Source organism: Pseudorca crassidens, chromosome 3 (assembly GCF_039906515.1).
Source record: "Pseudorca crassidens isolate mPseCra1 chromosome 3, mPseCra1.hap1, whole genome shotgun sequence".
Classification (NCBI taxonomy): Eukaryota; Metazoa; Chordata; class Mammalia; order Artiodactyla; family Delphinidae; genus Pseudorca; species Pseudorca crassidens.
The window spans coordinates 154,895,164-154,910,178 of NC_090298.1; positions in this window are offsets into that span (position 1 = coordinate 154,895,164).

Sequence of the window (15,015 nt, forward strand, 5' to 3'; positions counted from 1 at the left end):
ATGAAATAATAAGGAATATATAATTGAAGACCACATTTAGAATTGGACTTGTTTCTTCTGAGTTTTGAAAGGGAAGTGTCATTGGGAAGTTATTTTAGAAATAAATCTTCAAGGAAGGGAGATTTGAAGATCATTTTATAATATCCTTGTTTCGTTGCCTACTCTATTCAGACACAACAAATGTAATGTATTTTTTAAAATAAATTTATTTATTTGTTTTTATATTTGGCTGTGTTGGGTCTTTATTGCTGTGTGCGGGCTTTCTCTTCGTTGGCGAGCGGGGGCTACTCTTCGTTGCGGTGCGTGGGCTTCTCATTGCTATGGCTTCTCGTTGTGGAGCATGGTTCTAGGCGCGCGGGCTGCAGTAGTTGTGGCTCGTGGACTCAGTAGTTGTGGCTCGCAAGCTCTAGAGCGCAGGCTCAGTAGTTGTGGCACCCGGGCTTAGTTGCTCCGGGGCATGTGGAATCTTCCCGGACCAGGGCTTGAACCCATGTCCCCTGCACTGGCAGGCAGATTCCCAACCGCTGCGCCACCAGGGAAGCCCATGTAATGTACTCTTAACAATAACCGTTGAAGGAACATCAGAGCTTCCTTATGTGACATTACCCAATTTTTATTTATTTATGTGCTTATCCATTCATTTGCTTATTTATTGAGCAGTTCTAAGAATAAAGCTCACATTGGTAAGGTTTTGAAACCCCGAGTTAATTAGAAAACATTATTTTCTTACCTGGCAATATAAAATGCAATTCCATAGTTTTGTTTTGATTCAACAAAGACTAATAGTCCTAAAAGTGACCTTTTAGACTTTTTTTTTCCTCCTGACTAAATTGTCACAGCTCATTTTACTTCCCTTTACAAATTGAGAATGACTTTATATCCTATACCTAATGACATACAACCAAATCACTCTACTGATTGTTTTTTCGAGCACAATTGCTGAAACGTTATCATTTGAACAATAATCTCTGAAAACAATGCCAGTCACATTTTACTTGAGACTAAAAGTGTTATGTGACTATCCAACAGGATACAATTGCACAGCATTTCCATACATTTTAAAACAAATGAATATTTATAAATAGCTATGGGTTTATCTTAAAGCTATGGTACAGATATGGAAATGGAAATTCCATATTCTGATTCTCTGTTTAAGATACAATATTCACAAGGTAGTTTTTGCTAGATGATGTACCTATAATTTGTTTTGGGACATGTATGTTTTTAATAAATAAATTTAATAAATAAATTGTGGGTGTTTAAAATATGGTAATTTGACTATTCCAAAAACAGCAATTGCAAATCTAAATTATGAGTATGCTTATTATTTTCCATCTAAGGTATCATTAACATATGCACATAACACTAGGGAGTAAACCATAAGAAATTAATGGCAAGGAAATCACTTTTTTATATTGTCTTATTAAATTGACTCTTTTATATAATTGTTGAAATTCTTGATAAATCTCTTCAAAGTAAGTATGCATCTGATTGAATTAAGTTCTTGAAATCACAATAACCATGATGTTTAATATTCTTAAAATATTTACTGAGTGCCAAGTAATGTGCTAACAATTTGCATAAATCATTCCATTTAATTCTCAAAACCAGTCTGTGATAGTCTTATATCCCTCTTCTACAAATCACTCAATAATTTGTGGATTAGAGAGAGCGAGAGATTTGGTCAAGGTTACACAGCAAGTGAGTGTTTATGCTAGAATGCAAACTCGGATCTTCCAACTTCAAAGCTTATTCTCTTAACCATGTTTCTACATTACTTTATTTCCTTACTATGTCGTTGTGAGCTCATGTTAAGATCTGTTTTATTCGTCTTATATCTATGTTCGACTATCTTAATATCAGTCACATAAAACCTACCTCCGAGTATTTAAAAAAGGTATTTATTCATGATGAGATTCTTCCATTTGATGATCTAGTGCATCCAACTGCAACAGGGTGTCAGGCTGACTTTAGTATTTTGGAGTTTCCTGCTGTTCTCCTTCAGTCTCATGAGGCCAGTTTTGAAGGCCCTTTGAACAGTCACTAGTTTTGGGCAGAAGGGATTTGAGGTCAAACCTAGGACCAGGGATCCTGGGGAGGCCTAACAGCTCTATTTCCAGTGTTGCAGACTGGTACATTTTGCTTTTTCTGTCGATTTTGAATGGCAGGAAGCCCTGACCTAATTGAAGAAGTGTACTGATTCTTTTCAGCAGAAATGTTTTTACTTCATCCAACTAAATGTGAACCAAATGAGAAAAAAATAGCAAGCATGTTCTCATTAATTCAGTGTGGCTTTTTAACATTTACAAAATAATCTGAGATGAGGGAGAAGAGATAAGTAAAATGATAAAATACCAAATAAGCTTCAGCTGAAATCTAGGATAAAGTGGTCTTTTTAAATGTGTTTGCATGGCTCAGATATATACACTGAAAATATATTTTAATGCTAACATTTTAATGGTTATCAATCTGTAACAAGAAATGTACACGTGGCAGTTAAATATGATTTCACCCCTATTTATGTATATATATATATATTTGGATATTTATATGGAATATTTTCACCCACTAAACTAGCTCCCCTTTTTCTAATTTCCCTGTATATAATACAGACCATCTTGTTAATGAACTATACACGTGTCCAGAGGGCTAGCCCTTCTCTTATAATTGATATTGAACTACTAGTTCAGTTCATAAAAAGAAAAGAACTGTGATAAGTAATAGAGTAATTTTTGTTCCTGAAGCGAGACTTCTTTGTCATCAGGTTAGTTAGACAAATTCTTTTTCCCAGGCTGGAAGGCTAGTTTGACATCTCAGCATAGTGAGAGACTTAGTGAGTACAGTAAAAAGAAAACCAAACTTTTCTCATACTTAAGTCATAAATGTTTGACATTCTAAAGGAATGTAGAGATTGTTTGTTCCAACCTCTTTGACAAATCCAAAAGATTATGTAACTTCCCCCAAGATTTTTGCAGAAGAAGAACCCAGGTTAGGATGGCACCGTGAGTCCTCATACATGGATATAGATCTGAAGTCACTGACCCCTAATAGATGTGTGACCATTGGTATGTTACTCAACTTTTCTGAATCTCATTTTCTGAAGTTTTAAAATGAGGTACTATTATTAGCTGGTGTGGGATAATATGGGAAAAGAAATGCAAATCATATAGTCCTCTTGCATAGCACCTAGTAGGTATCCAGTGAATGCCAGTTTCCTTCTCTCTTTTTTATCTCAACACAAATTCATTATTTATCAAACATTTTAGCGGATTATCTACAGCATGTTCATATAACTCGCAATACTGATTATTTTATCCACATTTTCCATAAGCTTTAACTGAACCATAAAATTCTCAGTTATCAGACAAGCTACTATGGCAAGTAGCTCACATGCCACCTTAAATCCTAGGCGCATATTCTTAATTCTAAGGTATCCCGAGAAAAAGAATGCTTCTCACTACTCCTGCCCTAGGCATAGAGTATTTTATACACAATCCAAACCATACATCTCAGTTCTTCTTATTTTCTAACTCTCTGTTAAAAACTTCTGACTTCCCGCTCTATGCATCCATTCTCCTCTCATGTTCTTTCATCATTTTTGCTATCATTACTCTGAACTCTTTCTCCGTAGATTGCCTGTGTCCCCATCACTTAGTTCATTTTTTTAAATTAATTAATTAATTTATTTTTAGCTGCATTGGGTCTTCGTTGCTGTGCGTAGGCCGGGGCTACTCTTCATTGTGGTGCTGGCTTCTCATTGTGGTGGCTTCTCTTGTTACGGAGCATGGGCTCTAGAGCATGGGCTCAGTAGTTGTGGCTCGTGGGCTTCAGAGTGCAGGCTCAGTAGTTGTGGCGCACGGGTTTAGTTGCTCCGCGGCATGTGGGATCTTCCCAGACTAGGGCTCGAACCTGTGTCCCCTTCATTGGCAGGCGGACTCTTAATCACTGCGCCAACAGGGAAGTCTCTCACTTAGTTCTTCTTCTGGGGTTTTATCTTATTCCTTCATCTGGAACATGTTCCTCTGCCACCTCATGTTTTCTAAGTTGCTATTTGTATTTTTATGTCTGTGGTAGGTTAGATATGTTTCTCGGCCTTGGAAAAGTGGTCCTCTATAGGAGGCGTTCTATGAGTCCCAGCAGTCACCCAAGCTATATGCTCTGGGGGTTCCCCCTAAGAGGGCTGCACGAGTCCTTCTATTGTGGTGGCTAACTATGTGGGCTGTCTGGTAGGCTTGGTTGGCCCCTAGTCTGGTTCGCTGCCAGGCCCTGCCTTGTGTGGCTGCTGTTTAGTGGGGCCTGGTCACAAGGGGGCCGGTTGAGGAACCCTAGGAGTCCCAGGGCTAGTGCTGGCTCACTGGTGGGCAGAGTTAAGGTCCTGAAGACTCAGGCTGTTGCACACCTAGTGGCAGGTGAAGCCAGGTCCGGGGTTACTGCCAGCCTACTGGCAGGCAGAGCTGGTTCCTGGAGTCTGGCTGCGGGCTCAGGGATCCCAGAGCTCGATTCAGATAATTGGTGGTGGGAGATGGTTCTCGCACAGTTGGGTAAGGGGTAGGGGGTGTCCCGAAGGTTGCGTTGGTCTGATCGTGGACAGAGCCAGGGCCCAGGTGGTCCCAGGGTAGGGTCTGACCTGGGTTGCTGATCCTAGTTTTCTTGCTTCTGGTGTCTGCCGCCCGGTGGGTGAGGCTGCTTTAGAGGTTTGTGTGGGCTTCCGGGTGGGAGGGGCCGGAGTCTGCCCCCTGGTGGGTGGAGCCGGGCCCTGGCGTCACGCGGGCTGGGCCGTGTCTAGGGGCGACTGTAGAGACAGCGGAGGCCTCTTCAGTCTTTAAGCAGCCTGCCTGCTCATGGGGAGGGCTCTGTTCCCGCGTTACTTGTTTGGCTCCGAGGCTTCCCAGCTCCAGCACGCGTAGGCTGTTGGGTGGGACCAGGTGCCGTATCGGTGCTAACGAGGCAAACACGCAGACGCCATGTTCATGTGGATGAACGGCCGCAGGGTGAGGGACAGCCACCCCGCCTCTCCAGGGACCTCTCCAAGACCAGCAGGTAGGCCTGGCCCAGGCTCCTATGAAATTACTGCTTTTGCCCTGGGATTTTATGTGTGCCTTTAAGAGTGAAGTGTGTTTCCCTCAGTCCTGTGGGCTCCTGCAATGAAGCCCCGCTGGCCTTCAAAGCCAAATGCTCTGGGAGCTCGCCTTCCCGGTGCAGGACCCCCGGGCTGGGGAGCATGACATGGGGCTCAGAACTCTCACTGCTGTGGGAGAACTTCTGCAAAATAATTATTCTCCAGCGCGTGTGTCGCCCGCCTGAGGGGCGGGGGATGGGATTTGATTACTTTGCGCGTCTGCTCCTCCTACCTTCTCATTGTGGTTCCTTCTTTATGTTGGAGAAGGTCTTTTCTGGTAGGTTCCAGTCTTTTTCATTGATGGTTGTTCTGCAGATAGTTGTGATTTTGGTGTGCCTGTGAGAGGAGGTGAGCTCAGAGTCTTTCCCCATCATCCTGGCTGCTCTCCCCCAAACCAGAAAGATTTGAGGAGAATATGGTCCAAGATAGAACCGACCACACACACTCTGCAAGCACGGGCTACTACAGTCAGCCTTAGTTTTGCCCAAAGGTACAGTTAACAACATTATTTTTCCACAAGATTGAAGAAGGACCCAACCAATAACCATCAGGAATAAAATACACATGTGAGAGTCAGATTCTATTTAATAGTCATATAAGTAGGACAGTATCCAATTCTCTTCTGTGGCAGTTTTCAGTTATCAGCAACTCATGTGTAACTTAGGTTCACCCATTTTCTTTGAGTCTTTTCTTTGCATAGATGTCAATCCCATCAATCCAAGCAGGAAGCTGCAGTTTTATTCAAAGTTAAGAGGGATTATAGTATATGCTGATCGTTGAAAGAAATGATTTTCAAATACCATATAAATATCGATAATTTCTAAAACTTTGAACAAGGGTTTTGGACTCTGTAGATTCCATTTGCAACTTGAAGATTGCAGTGTAAGCCAGGAGGGAGGTAAGGAAACAAACATAGTTTGTTAAAATACTTTAAAGTATTTTGTTTAAAATACTTTGTTTTTAAACAAAGTATTTAAACAAAATTTAACAAAAGTATTTAACAAAAACAAAGTATTTAAACAAAATTTAAACAAAAAAGTATTTAAACAAATAAATATTTGTATTTAAACAAAATTTAAACAAAATAAAGTATTTTGTTTAAAATACTTTGTTAAAATAAATTAATGTCACAACCCTAGATTCGATATTTTTAAATGTTATATCCTATGTGACTTGCGTGAGGAAACATGCATTCTCTATTTTTATGGCAAAATTAAGGCATTTGCGATGTCTGTGTGTTTCCTTCAGTAAGCTTTGAGCGTGTGCATGTGTGCATATGGTCTCTGTGTAATGTCCTATAAACCATTAGTATGTTCATATATTCCTATTTTTGTTTAAGATAAACATAATAGATAATCAGTATCATTTATTAAGTGCAGCATGGAAAAATAAAGTTCTGAGTCAGGGATCAATTTTCAGATATTAGTTATCAGAAATAATAAAAAACATTAGATATGTTGGTGCCAAGAAACTGCATTTAGTTTATGCAGAATCTTCTGACAGGATTAGGATATGCCTAGTTTGCAATATTCAAAGATTTTTAATGTGTCCTCATTATCCTGTTTGATCACCTGTGTTTACATATTTGTTTGAAATAGTAAAACACAAAAAGTGACATGAACAATAAAGCAGCGTTTAAAAAATCATTCATCATGCCCTGAATGACCATAGGATTTGTGCAAAGGATATGAAATGGAAGGATTTACTAGACCAAAGATCAAGAATTAAGACACTAATGCCCCATCTGTTCAATAGCTCCCAATTCTTGATGTTTATAATAATTGTGTTCTGTACAATGAAATGAAAACGAGTCTGTAGATATGAACGCATTTTTATTAGGTTGTTAATAAATGTATCCAAATGTAACTTATGTCCTTGTATTAAATGTAGAAAATAGAACTAATTAGACTTTTTTTTCTATCGTTTACAACTAAAGAATCTCAACCTAACCCATTTCCGTTTTGCTTATAATAACATTCACCAAGCTTTTTCTAAGAGAATATTTCAAAACCTCCTTTAATTATATGTATTCTTGTAATATAATATATATTCAGTTATATATATTGTGTTATACATATATTCTTATATATATATTCAATTATATGTATGTATATACACATGTATACATATGAGCTTGGGCAGGGGTAGGGAGGAACTAAAGAGTTTTAAAGGAGAATGATAAACACTTTTGAGTAATTGTATTTATGAAACAAAAAACCCATGCAAATCTTGGAAGTGTAGGCTGTTCACCATGAGAACTAGATACTTGGCCCAGTGAGCATTACTCTTGAGGAGTAAAAAGATACATCAGAAATCATAAAGTCCAATACCAACTTGAAGACTCAAGATGACAAATGAAGAAATATTTATCTGTCCTACACTTCAACTGCTTATAAAGATGACAGCTCCTAATTGCCTTTGAAAGAGGTAAAGTGTGATTCTGAAAGCAGTTGAGTGGGCTTACTGTTTGTTACTACTCATATTCAGTGTTAGAATTTCGACATAAAGTAGACCTTTCATAAATTTCATTTAAGGAGATGAGAGAATGAGCTCCAGAATACTATTCTCTCCCCTCACAATAGAGATTATCGCCTATTTAATAGCTATAATATACAAGACACCCTCAACATAATCTTTGCAACTGCATTTTCACAGTAATGCTGTTTACAGATAGAGAACCTAGGTTCAAAAAGAATAAGGGACTTTCCCAGAGACACCTGGGGTATAAATCAGAGCCTGGATTTGAACTGAGGCATAGATTTTGTGGCTTCCAAAAATTCATAATTATAAGGCAATGAAGGTAGGTCCCTTCTGTGTAGCCTGGGGGTAGAACTGTCATGAGAGACTGATGAAAATATTTCTGATCACAAATGTTTGTGATAGTGAAATGTAGTTCTTATGAAGTAAAATGTTTAAATGTTTGATACAGAGAAGCAGAATAATATATTTAAGAAAGTAGAATTTGGAGTCAGACATTTTCGTTCCCTGTCAATGACTTACTGTTTGGTCACCTAACTTCTCTAAACTTCAGTTTCTTTATTTGTATTGTATTAACGATTAATAACTTTATTTTACATGGAACATCCATGATATAATACCTACAAAATATTTTCAACAATTGGTAGTTGTAGTTAACATAGTCTTTGCAATGTAATAATCTGGGATAACATATGACTTTTCCAGTAACTTAGTTTTTCAAATATTGAAATTAAGGTTTTGCACATGGCAAACAATTAAGTTGAAGCTTTGCAGTTGAACCAATACAGCCAAAGTGTATCAAATACCAGATTGATCATTCAGGCTTTTTCCTCATATAGTTGGAGGCTGTAGTAAGAAACCATTGGCCTTTGCAAGGAAAGTGAATTCATTATTTCAGAGAAATTAGACTCAGCAGGTGGTAGGACATGAGACATAAAATGCTTAAGGCTGAAGCATTTGCAAGACTCAGCCATAACCCCACAACAGGAGATGAAAAATTCTTCCCCATCCAACTTCTGCTCAACTATTTTGCCAGTAAGACAATGTACGTTTAGTGAAAATATAAGATGGCTTAATATTGAAATTAGATGAAACGGAATACAAAATAAATGGGATGAAAATTAATGAATAAAAGGTTGAGGAAAATTATCTATTCTTGCTATGCTTTACTCTTTTCTGATAACTGGAGTAGATGCTGGTGAGGTAGGAAGCAGTTCAGAAACTCTAGAAGGAAACATTGAAGGACAAGCCATTTATTATGGATTCAGCAGATTCTGAAATTGAAAAGCAACCTTTACTAGACAAATAAGGAATCAGGGAAAACTCTTATGAAGATCTATTTTTATACCATGCTTTTTCTTCTATTTATGTGTGTGGGAATCTTTTAGCAGGGAAGTTCATTCCTTGATGAACCAAGCAAATCATATCGATGTTCTGAAATTCAAGTTAAACACAAATATCAACTATTATTGAATTGAAAATCATGCAAAACATTTTGTTTTGTTTCACAATTTTCAATAGATCCATCTGAATTAAAAGAGTGCTTATATTTCTTCTAAACGAGCCAAGTGCTATAAAGCCAGAACTTAGAAACAGTGTCTGAAAAGCAACTTACTAGACAGAAGTTCTGTTCTTATCCTTCATTATTAGTTCGGTGAACCAGGTTAAAATACTATAGTTACACTTTAGGTGACCTTGAGAGACTCCATACCTCTAGGAAAACTAGCTATTTCAGGGACTGAACTGTCCTAAGTTAGTCTGACAGCCATATGTTTAAATCATGATTTCATTGCCTAGAGAAATTTTTGTCAGGCTCCCAAGCAAGTCAGCGAATTCAGAACTGCCCTGTGGCATTGGAAGAACAGGGCCGGGGAAGGTCAGTCAGGGTTCAGAAAGCCTTTCTAAAGGCTTAAGGAGGATGCAAATACAAGCCCTGTTCTCAGACAGAGCAGCATCTATAGCCCATATATATGCTCATGGGAGGCCCCATAAATTATGAAAAAAATTCCATTACAAACCGTGGCCTCCTCCCCTCACATTTCTCCAAATCAGTGTATAACTTGGCCCTGAGCAATATATAAGAGCAAAGGAAAATAAAAACAGGAGACAGGCTAATACCTTCCTTGAGAAGAGCTTGTGAGGTACCAGGAAAATGTAAGATGAGAAAAACCCAAACATTTTAGGACTAAATTTGTTTAAACCTTATAGTAGCTCCTCTACTATAATGCAGGGATACAGGTAGAGAAAGTGTTCGTAAAATTTGAAAATGTAGCCCTTTCAAATATCATTCTTACTCTAAAGTTGCTAAAATCCCTTCTCTTTTGAAACATTGATTAAGACATAAAGATAGGTAACGTCTTCAGAGCTCAGCACATCAAATATATGGAAAAATAAAATTTTATATAAAAATTTAAAAAATGACACCTGGACAATATTAAGTAGTGATTTGTTCATGTCATTTTTATTTGAAGAGGACTCAGTAACCACCCTTTTTACAAATCATAATTTCTATTTAGTTTCCAAATTCAAATTTGAGATTTCTTTATTTAACAGCATACTCTGTTGAAGGACACACCTGCTTAGGACTACTAGTTTCACTCTCTCCTGCCCATTTGCAGAATTCAATCTATATATATTACTGCCTTGGACGTTCCAGAGTTTATTTCATATAAAATCTTCACAAATTTACTAAATAGTTAGTCAGATTATTTTTAGAACTGGTGAAGTCAATTCACAAGTTCTTCTGAAGGAGTATATGTGAACAAAATCATCAAGAATTTTTTGGGGGAGAAAAAGTCTAGCCATAGAGATTGTTCTACCACATAGAAAAATATACATGAAAAGCTATAGTAAATAAACTCAAAATTTCTGGCCCAGAAACAGATTCATGCACATATGAGAAATTTTATATGAAAAGGTAGTATTCCTAATGAGTAAAATAATTTATTATTTAATACATGAACAGGATTATGAATCATACATTAAAATCAAACAAAAACCTTTAAATTAGATTTACACCTCCAACTGTAAATAAAAATGGATTCCTGGTGAAGGAAGGAATCTACAAATCCTCTATATCAATTAAATCAATAATAAAAGACAAACAACTCAGAAAAATGAGTACAGAGGATGAAATGATACATCAGTATGGAAATTCTGCTAATAGAAACATGACAGCAGATATTTAACTGCAATTGTGATCAAGAAAATACAAACTAAAGCAAGATAATGTCTTGGTTATCAGATTAATAAAAATGTTTTAAAGAATTTGATGTTCTTATTTAATGTTCATCTGAAATGTTGCTGGTAATAAAATTGGAAGCATTCTGTTAGTATATATCAAATGATAAATACATATATACAAAATTTAAATAAGTAATACTATTTCTAGGAATTCATTCTTTAGATATTTTAGTGCAAGTGGGAAAGGGTGTATGTAGATGGAAGTTTAATGTAGAATCATCTGTAAATACCTCTGAAATTAGAAGCATCTTAAAAGTTCAAAAATAGGGGAATGGTAGAATAAATTTTGGTGTATTCACATCATGAAATTATATGCAATGTTTAAAAAGACCTAAGTAAATCTTTACCCATTGACACCGAAAGATACTTGCAATGTATAGCTGAATCAAAAAGCAAACATGTAAATAGTATGATTTCTGTTTTGCAAAATACATATAAAAACAAGATAAAATATAGGTCTGAAATGGCACACATTTCAGGTACACAAAACCATCAACAGAGATCACACCTTTTTATTTTTTCCTTTCCACATAGTACAATTTTTAAGTAAGTGTGTGCATCTTCTGTAAAATTTTTAATAAAACAATAACCAAAAGAAAAAGGATAAGACAAATGCCTGGATACAGAAGAAATAAATCAACAACACCTGAGTTCACTTAAAACCCCAGAAGTCTGACTCTTATGTGTTTACAGAGCCAGGTTTGTTATTATAATTGTCACTCAGAAAGAGTTGGATTCTCAGAATTGCTGAGGTTTCATTCACTTCTCTTAGAAGTGGAGGAGGAAGTGGCAGCCTAGTGCTAGAAGCTCAAACTCACTTTTTCCTAATTACCTAGTTATCCAGGAGTAACAGTTCCCTTCAGAAATAAGATAACCTGTTCAGAATCTTAGGCACTGCTCCAAATAATGTGCTTATAGGTTTACTGTAAACTCCATAACAAATGATGGAAAGATAGAGGCTGTCAAACAACTGAACAGACATGGTTGAGTAGGAAAGATGCTGGGGTTCATGCTATAAATACCAGATCAGTTTACAGTATCACCAGTATGGAGACTTACAGCCCTCCAGCCTTTCTTTCTTTTTTTTTTTTTTTTTTTTTTTCTTTCAGGGTTTCAGGCAGAATTTATTTTGTGCTTGCCTCCTACCCTAGAGAGCATTATGTTTAAATATGTTAGCATCACATTGATGGGAACCAGAGTTCTTTGCCTAGTTCTCTGTCTGCAGACTTTGGAACTCTTCACTAGTATGTAATTCTCATAGGCTTATTGTTAAATAAATCCCCTTTTATCCCTTACTTTGAAAGATGTTTAAGTTTGGTTCTGTGGCTTTGCATAACAGGTATGTAAGTAAACAACTCCAAATCCCTGTCAAGCATGTTCTTTTCTCTCATATGGAAGGTTTTATTTTTGTTTTTGTTGTTTTTATTTTCACATAGCCTCAGCAAAGAGAGTAAGCTTTAAAACAGAGAGTAAATTTAAATGTGTCAAGTTTCTTTGTTTTCACTCCTAAAATATGTACCATCATAGTTCATTTCTTATGGAAATTTAAAAAAAGTTAACCTCATGGTCAAGAGAAAAGTATAATTCTGCTTTGCATCTTTGTACAGGGAAAGAAAACAATTCTTCCATAATGAATATACATTACATTTTGGGCATCTATTTTCTATGGATTGAAAGCATAGCTTTCTGTCTGAAGGATGAAAGGATCAGGCTTAATCATTGATAAATATATCTGCAGGATTTTATTGAAATACTTCTAAGTTAATGAGGATATGGGGAGGAGGAAGGGTGAGCTGTGACAAAGCGAGAGAGAGGCATGGACATATATACACTACCAAACGTAAGGTAGATAGCTAGTGGGAAGCAGCCGCATAGCACAGGGAGATCAGCTCGGTGCTTTGTGACCGCCTGGAGGGATGGGATAGGGAGGGTGGGAGGGAGGGAGACGCTAGAGGGAAGAGATATGGGAACATATGTATATGTATAACTGATTCACTTTGTTATAAAGCAGAAACTAACACACCATTGTAAAGCAGTTATACCCCAATAAAGATGTTAAAAAAAAAAAGATGTTAAAAAAATAAATTAAAAACAAAAAAACCAAAAAAAACCCCAAAACTCTGTTACATTTTACTATTGCATTGTGGTAGATGAGATTAGCATTTCTTATTTCCCACCCAACTTAAATAAATTTGCATTTCAAAAGAGTTTAAGTGAGTAAAGCTTAGCTTGATAGTCAACGTAGCATGATCCAGGAAAGTAAGGCATGCATCAGTCTCCAGACTGGTCATGAAGAGGACTTCCCTTCTGCTCTTAGATGAAGATAGAGTAGAGTCTGCAGGTAGGGGCTAGATATCCAATCTTGGAAGGGCATAAAGGTGACTTAGAGGTTTTGTTCAAAACAAACTGCATGAAATAAATGTCCAAGTAGAGGTACAGCAGAGCAGTTTCAGGGAAACAGGGGTCATGTCTTGGCTCAGCTAATTACTGAGCTAAATCACTTAACATTTCTGTGTCTCTGATTATTTGCCTGATAATTAGGAATAAGAGTCACTTCAAATTTTTTCCTATGAGGCCTAGATTGGATAGATAAAGTGCTTAGCACAGTGCCTAGCACATAATAAATGCTCAATAAACATTTTAAAAAAGGTAACTGATATTATTTCTACTCTTATTAATATTATTATTATCACTACTATAAGAAACCTTTCTGAGACTCAGTTTCTCTATAGACTGAGATTAATATTTGTTCCTCACAGTGAGGTTAGAAATCAATAATCTGAGGGAAATTTCACCATAGGTACCATTACTGGAGACAGTGACACTAGTAAGATTTTTATTTAGGGAATACAGCTGTGTCACCATCACTTGAGAATTTACAAAATAAGCATGCAAATGCCACACATCAATGAACACATGTCTCTGAATGCACTGTACAATTTAGGATTTAATTGATGAATTCAAGATTCCTAGAAGAAGTGATGCTAATGTATATCAGCATGGGCAGTCATTATAGGCTTTAGATAACCCTATTTTAAAGACTACACTCTAGTGATAAATGTTTAGAAAGATCAAGATCATACGAACACTGGTTAGATCAGTCAGAATGCACAATTACTTCTCCTTGGCTCCATGAATCTGTGCATAAGTAAAAGTATGTTAATGTTGCAGTTTTCAAATTATATATGCCCCCATCCCCTTCTCTACTTTTTGAATTCTAAAGGCTATGTCCCTCATTGCAATTATTAGGCAAGAAGATTGTTTTCCTATATATCAGCCCATGTATCCCTTATGTATAAGGCAAAAGACCTTACTGAGCATTTTCAAAAACTTGACACTCCAGTATTGGTGCCTAGGCTTCTACTGGACTAAAAACTTCCCTCCCCTAATCCTGTCCTTACAAATATAGACAGATTACATTGCAAACTATGACAGGCATATTTCCAGCTCCAAAGTATTGGAGCCATGCTGATTAGGGATATTCTGATTATTACAAATATCAACAATTCACATGAGGGGATTTTTCTCAGTGCAGTCATTTTTTTTTTTTTTAATGAAGCGGTTCTTTTTTGTCGTTGTTGTTGTTGTTTTGGATGTGGACCATTCTTAAAGGCTTTATTTAATTTGTTACAATATTGCTTCTGTTTTGGTTTTTTGGCCACAAGGCATGTGGGGTCTTAGCTCCCCAACCAGGGATTGAACCCACACCCCCTGCATTGGAAGGCAAAGTCCCAACCACTGGACTGCCAGGGAAGTCCCTCAGTGCAATCATTCTTAAACTTCTCCTGCCGAGTTCAATATTTCTAAGTGCTTCAGAAGATAGCCAGTCTTCTATTCTCACTGAAAAGCATTACATGACTACTTTTTGTCTAGTATACCTAGGGAGATAGCCCTGAGAAACAGTGGCCGCCACTTCAACTATTTAGGGGGCTGTACTCACGGGGTGGGGTAGGTAATACTGGTTTTGGAGCTGGAAAACCTGGGTTTCCTTACCCACTAATATTAGACTATTCTGCAAAGATGCTTCTGAGAACCAGAAGCATTCAGAGTAGACAAATGGATTGAACAAGTCATATATAAGGTAGAAGCTAGAAGAGCAAAATAGACATTGGGGTGAAATGTGAGTAAGAGTTAGAGGGACTTGTTGGGAGACAATCCTCTGTTGTTTTCTAGCA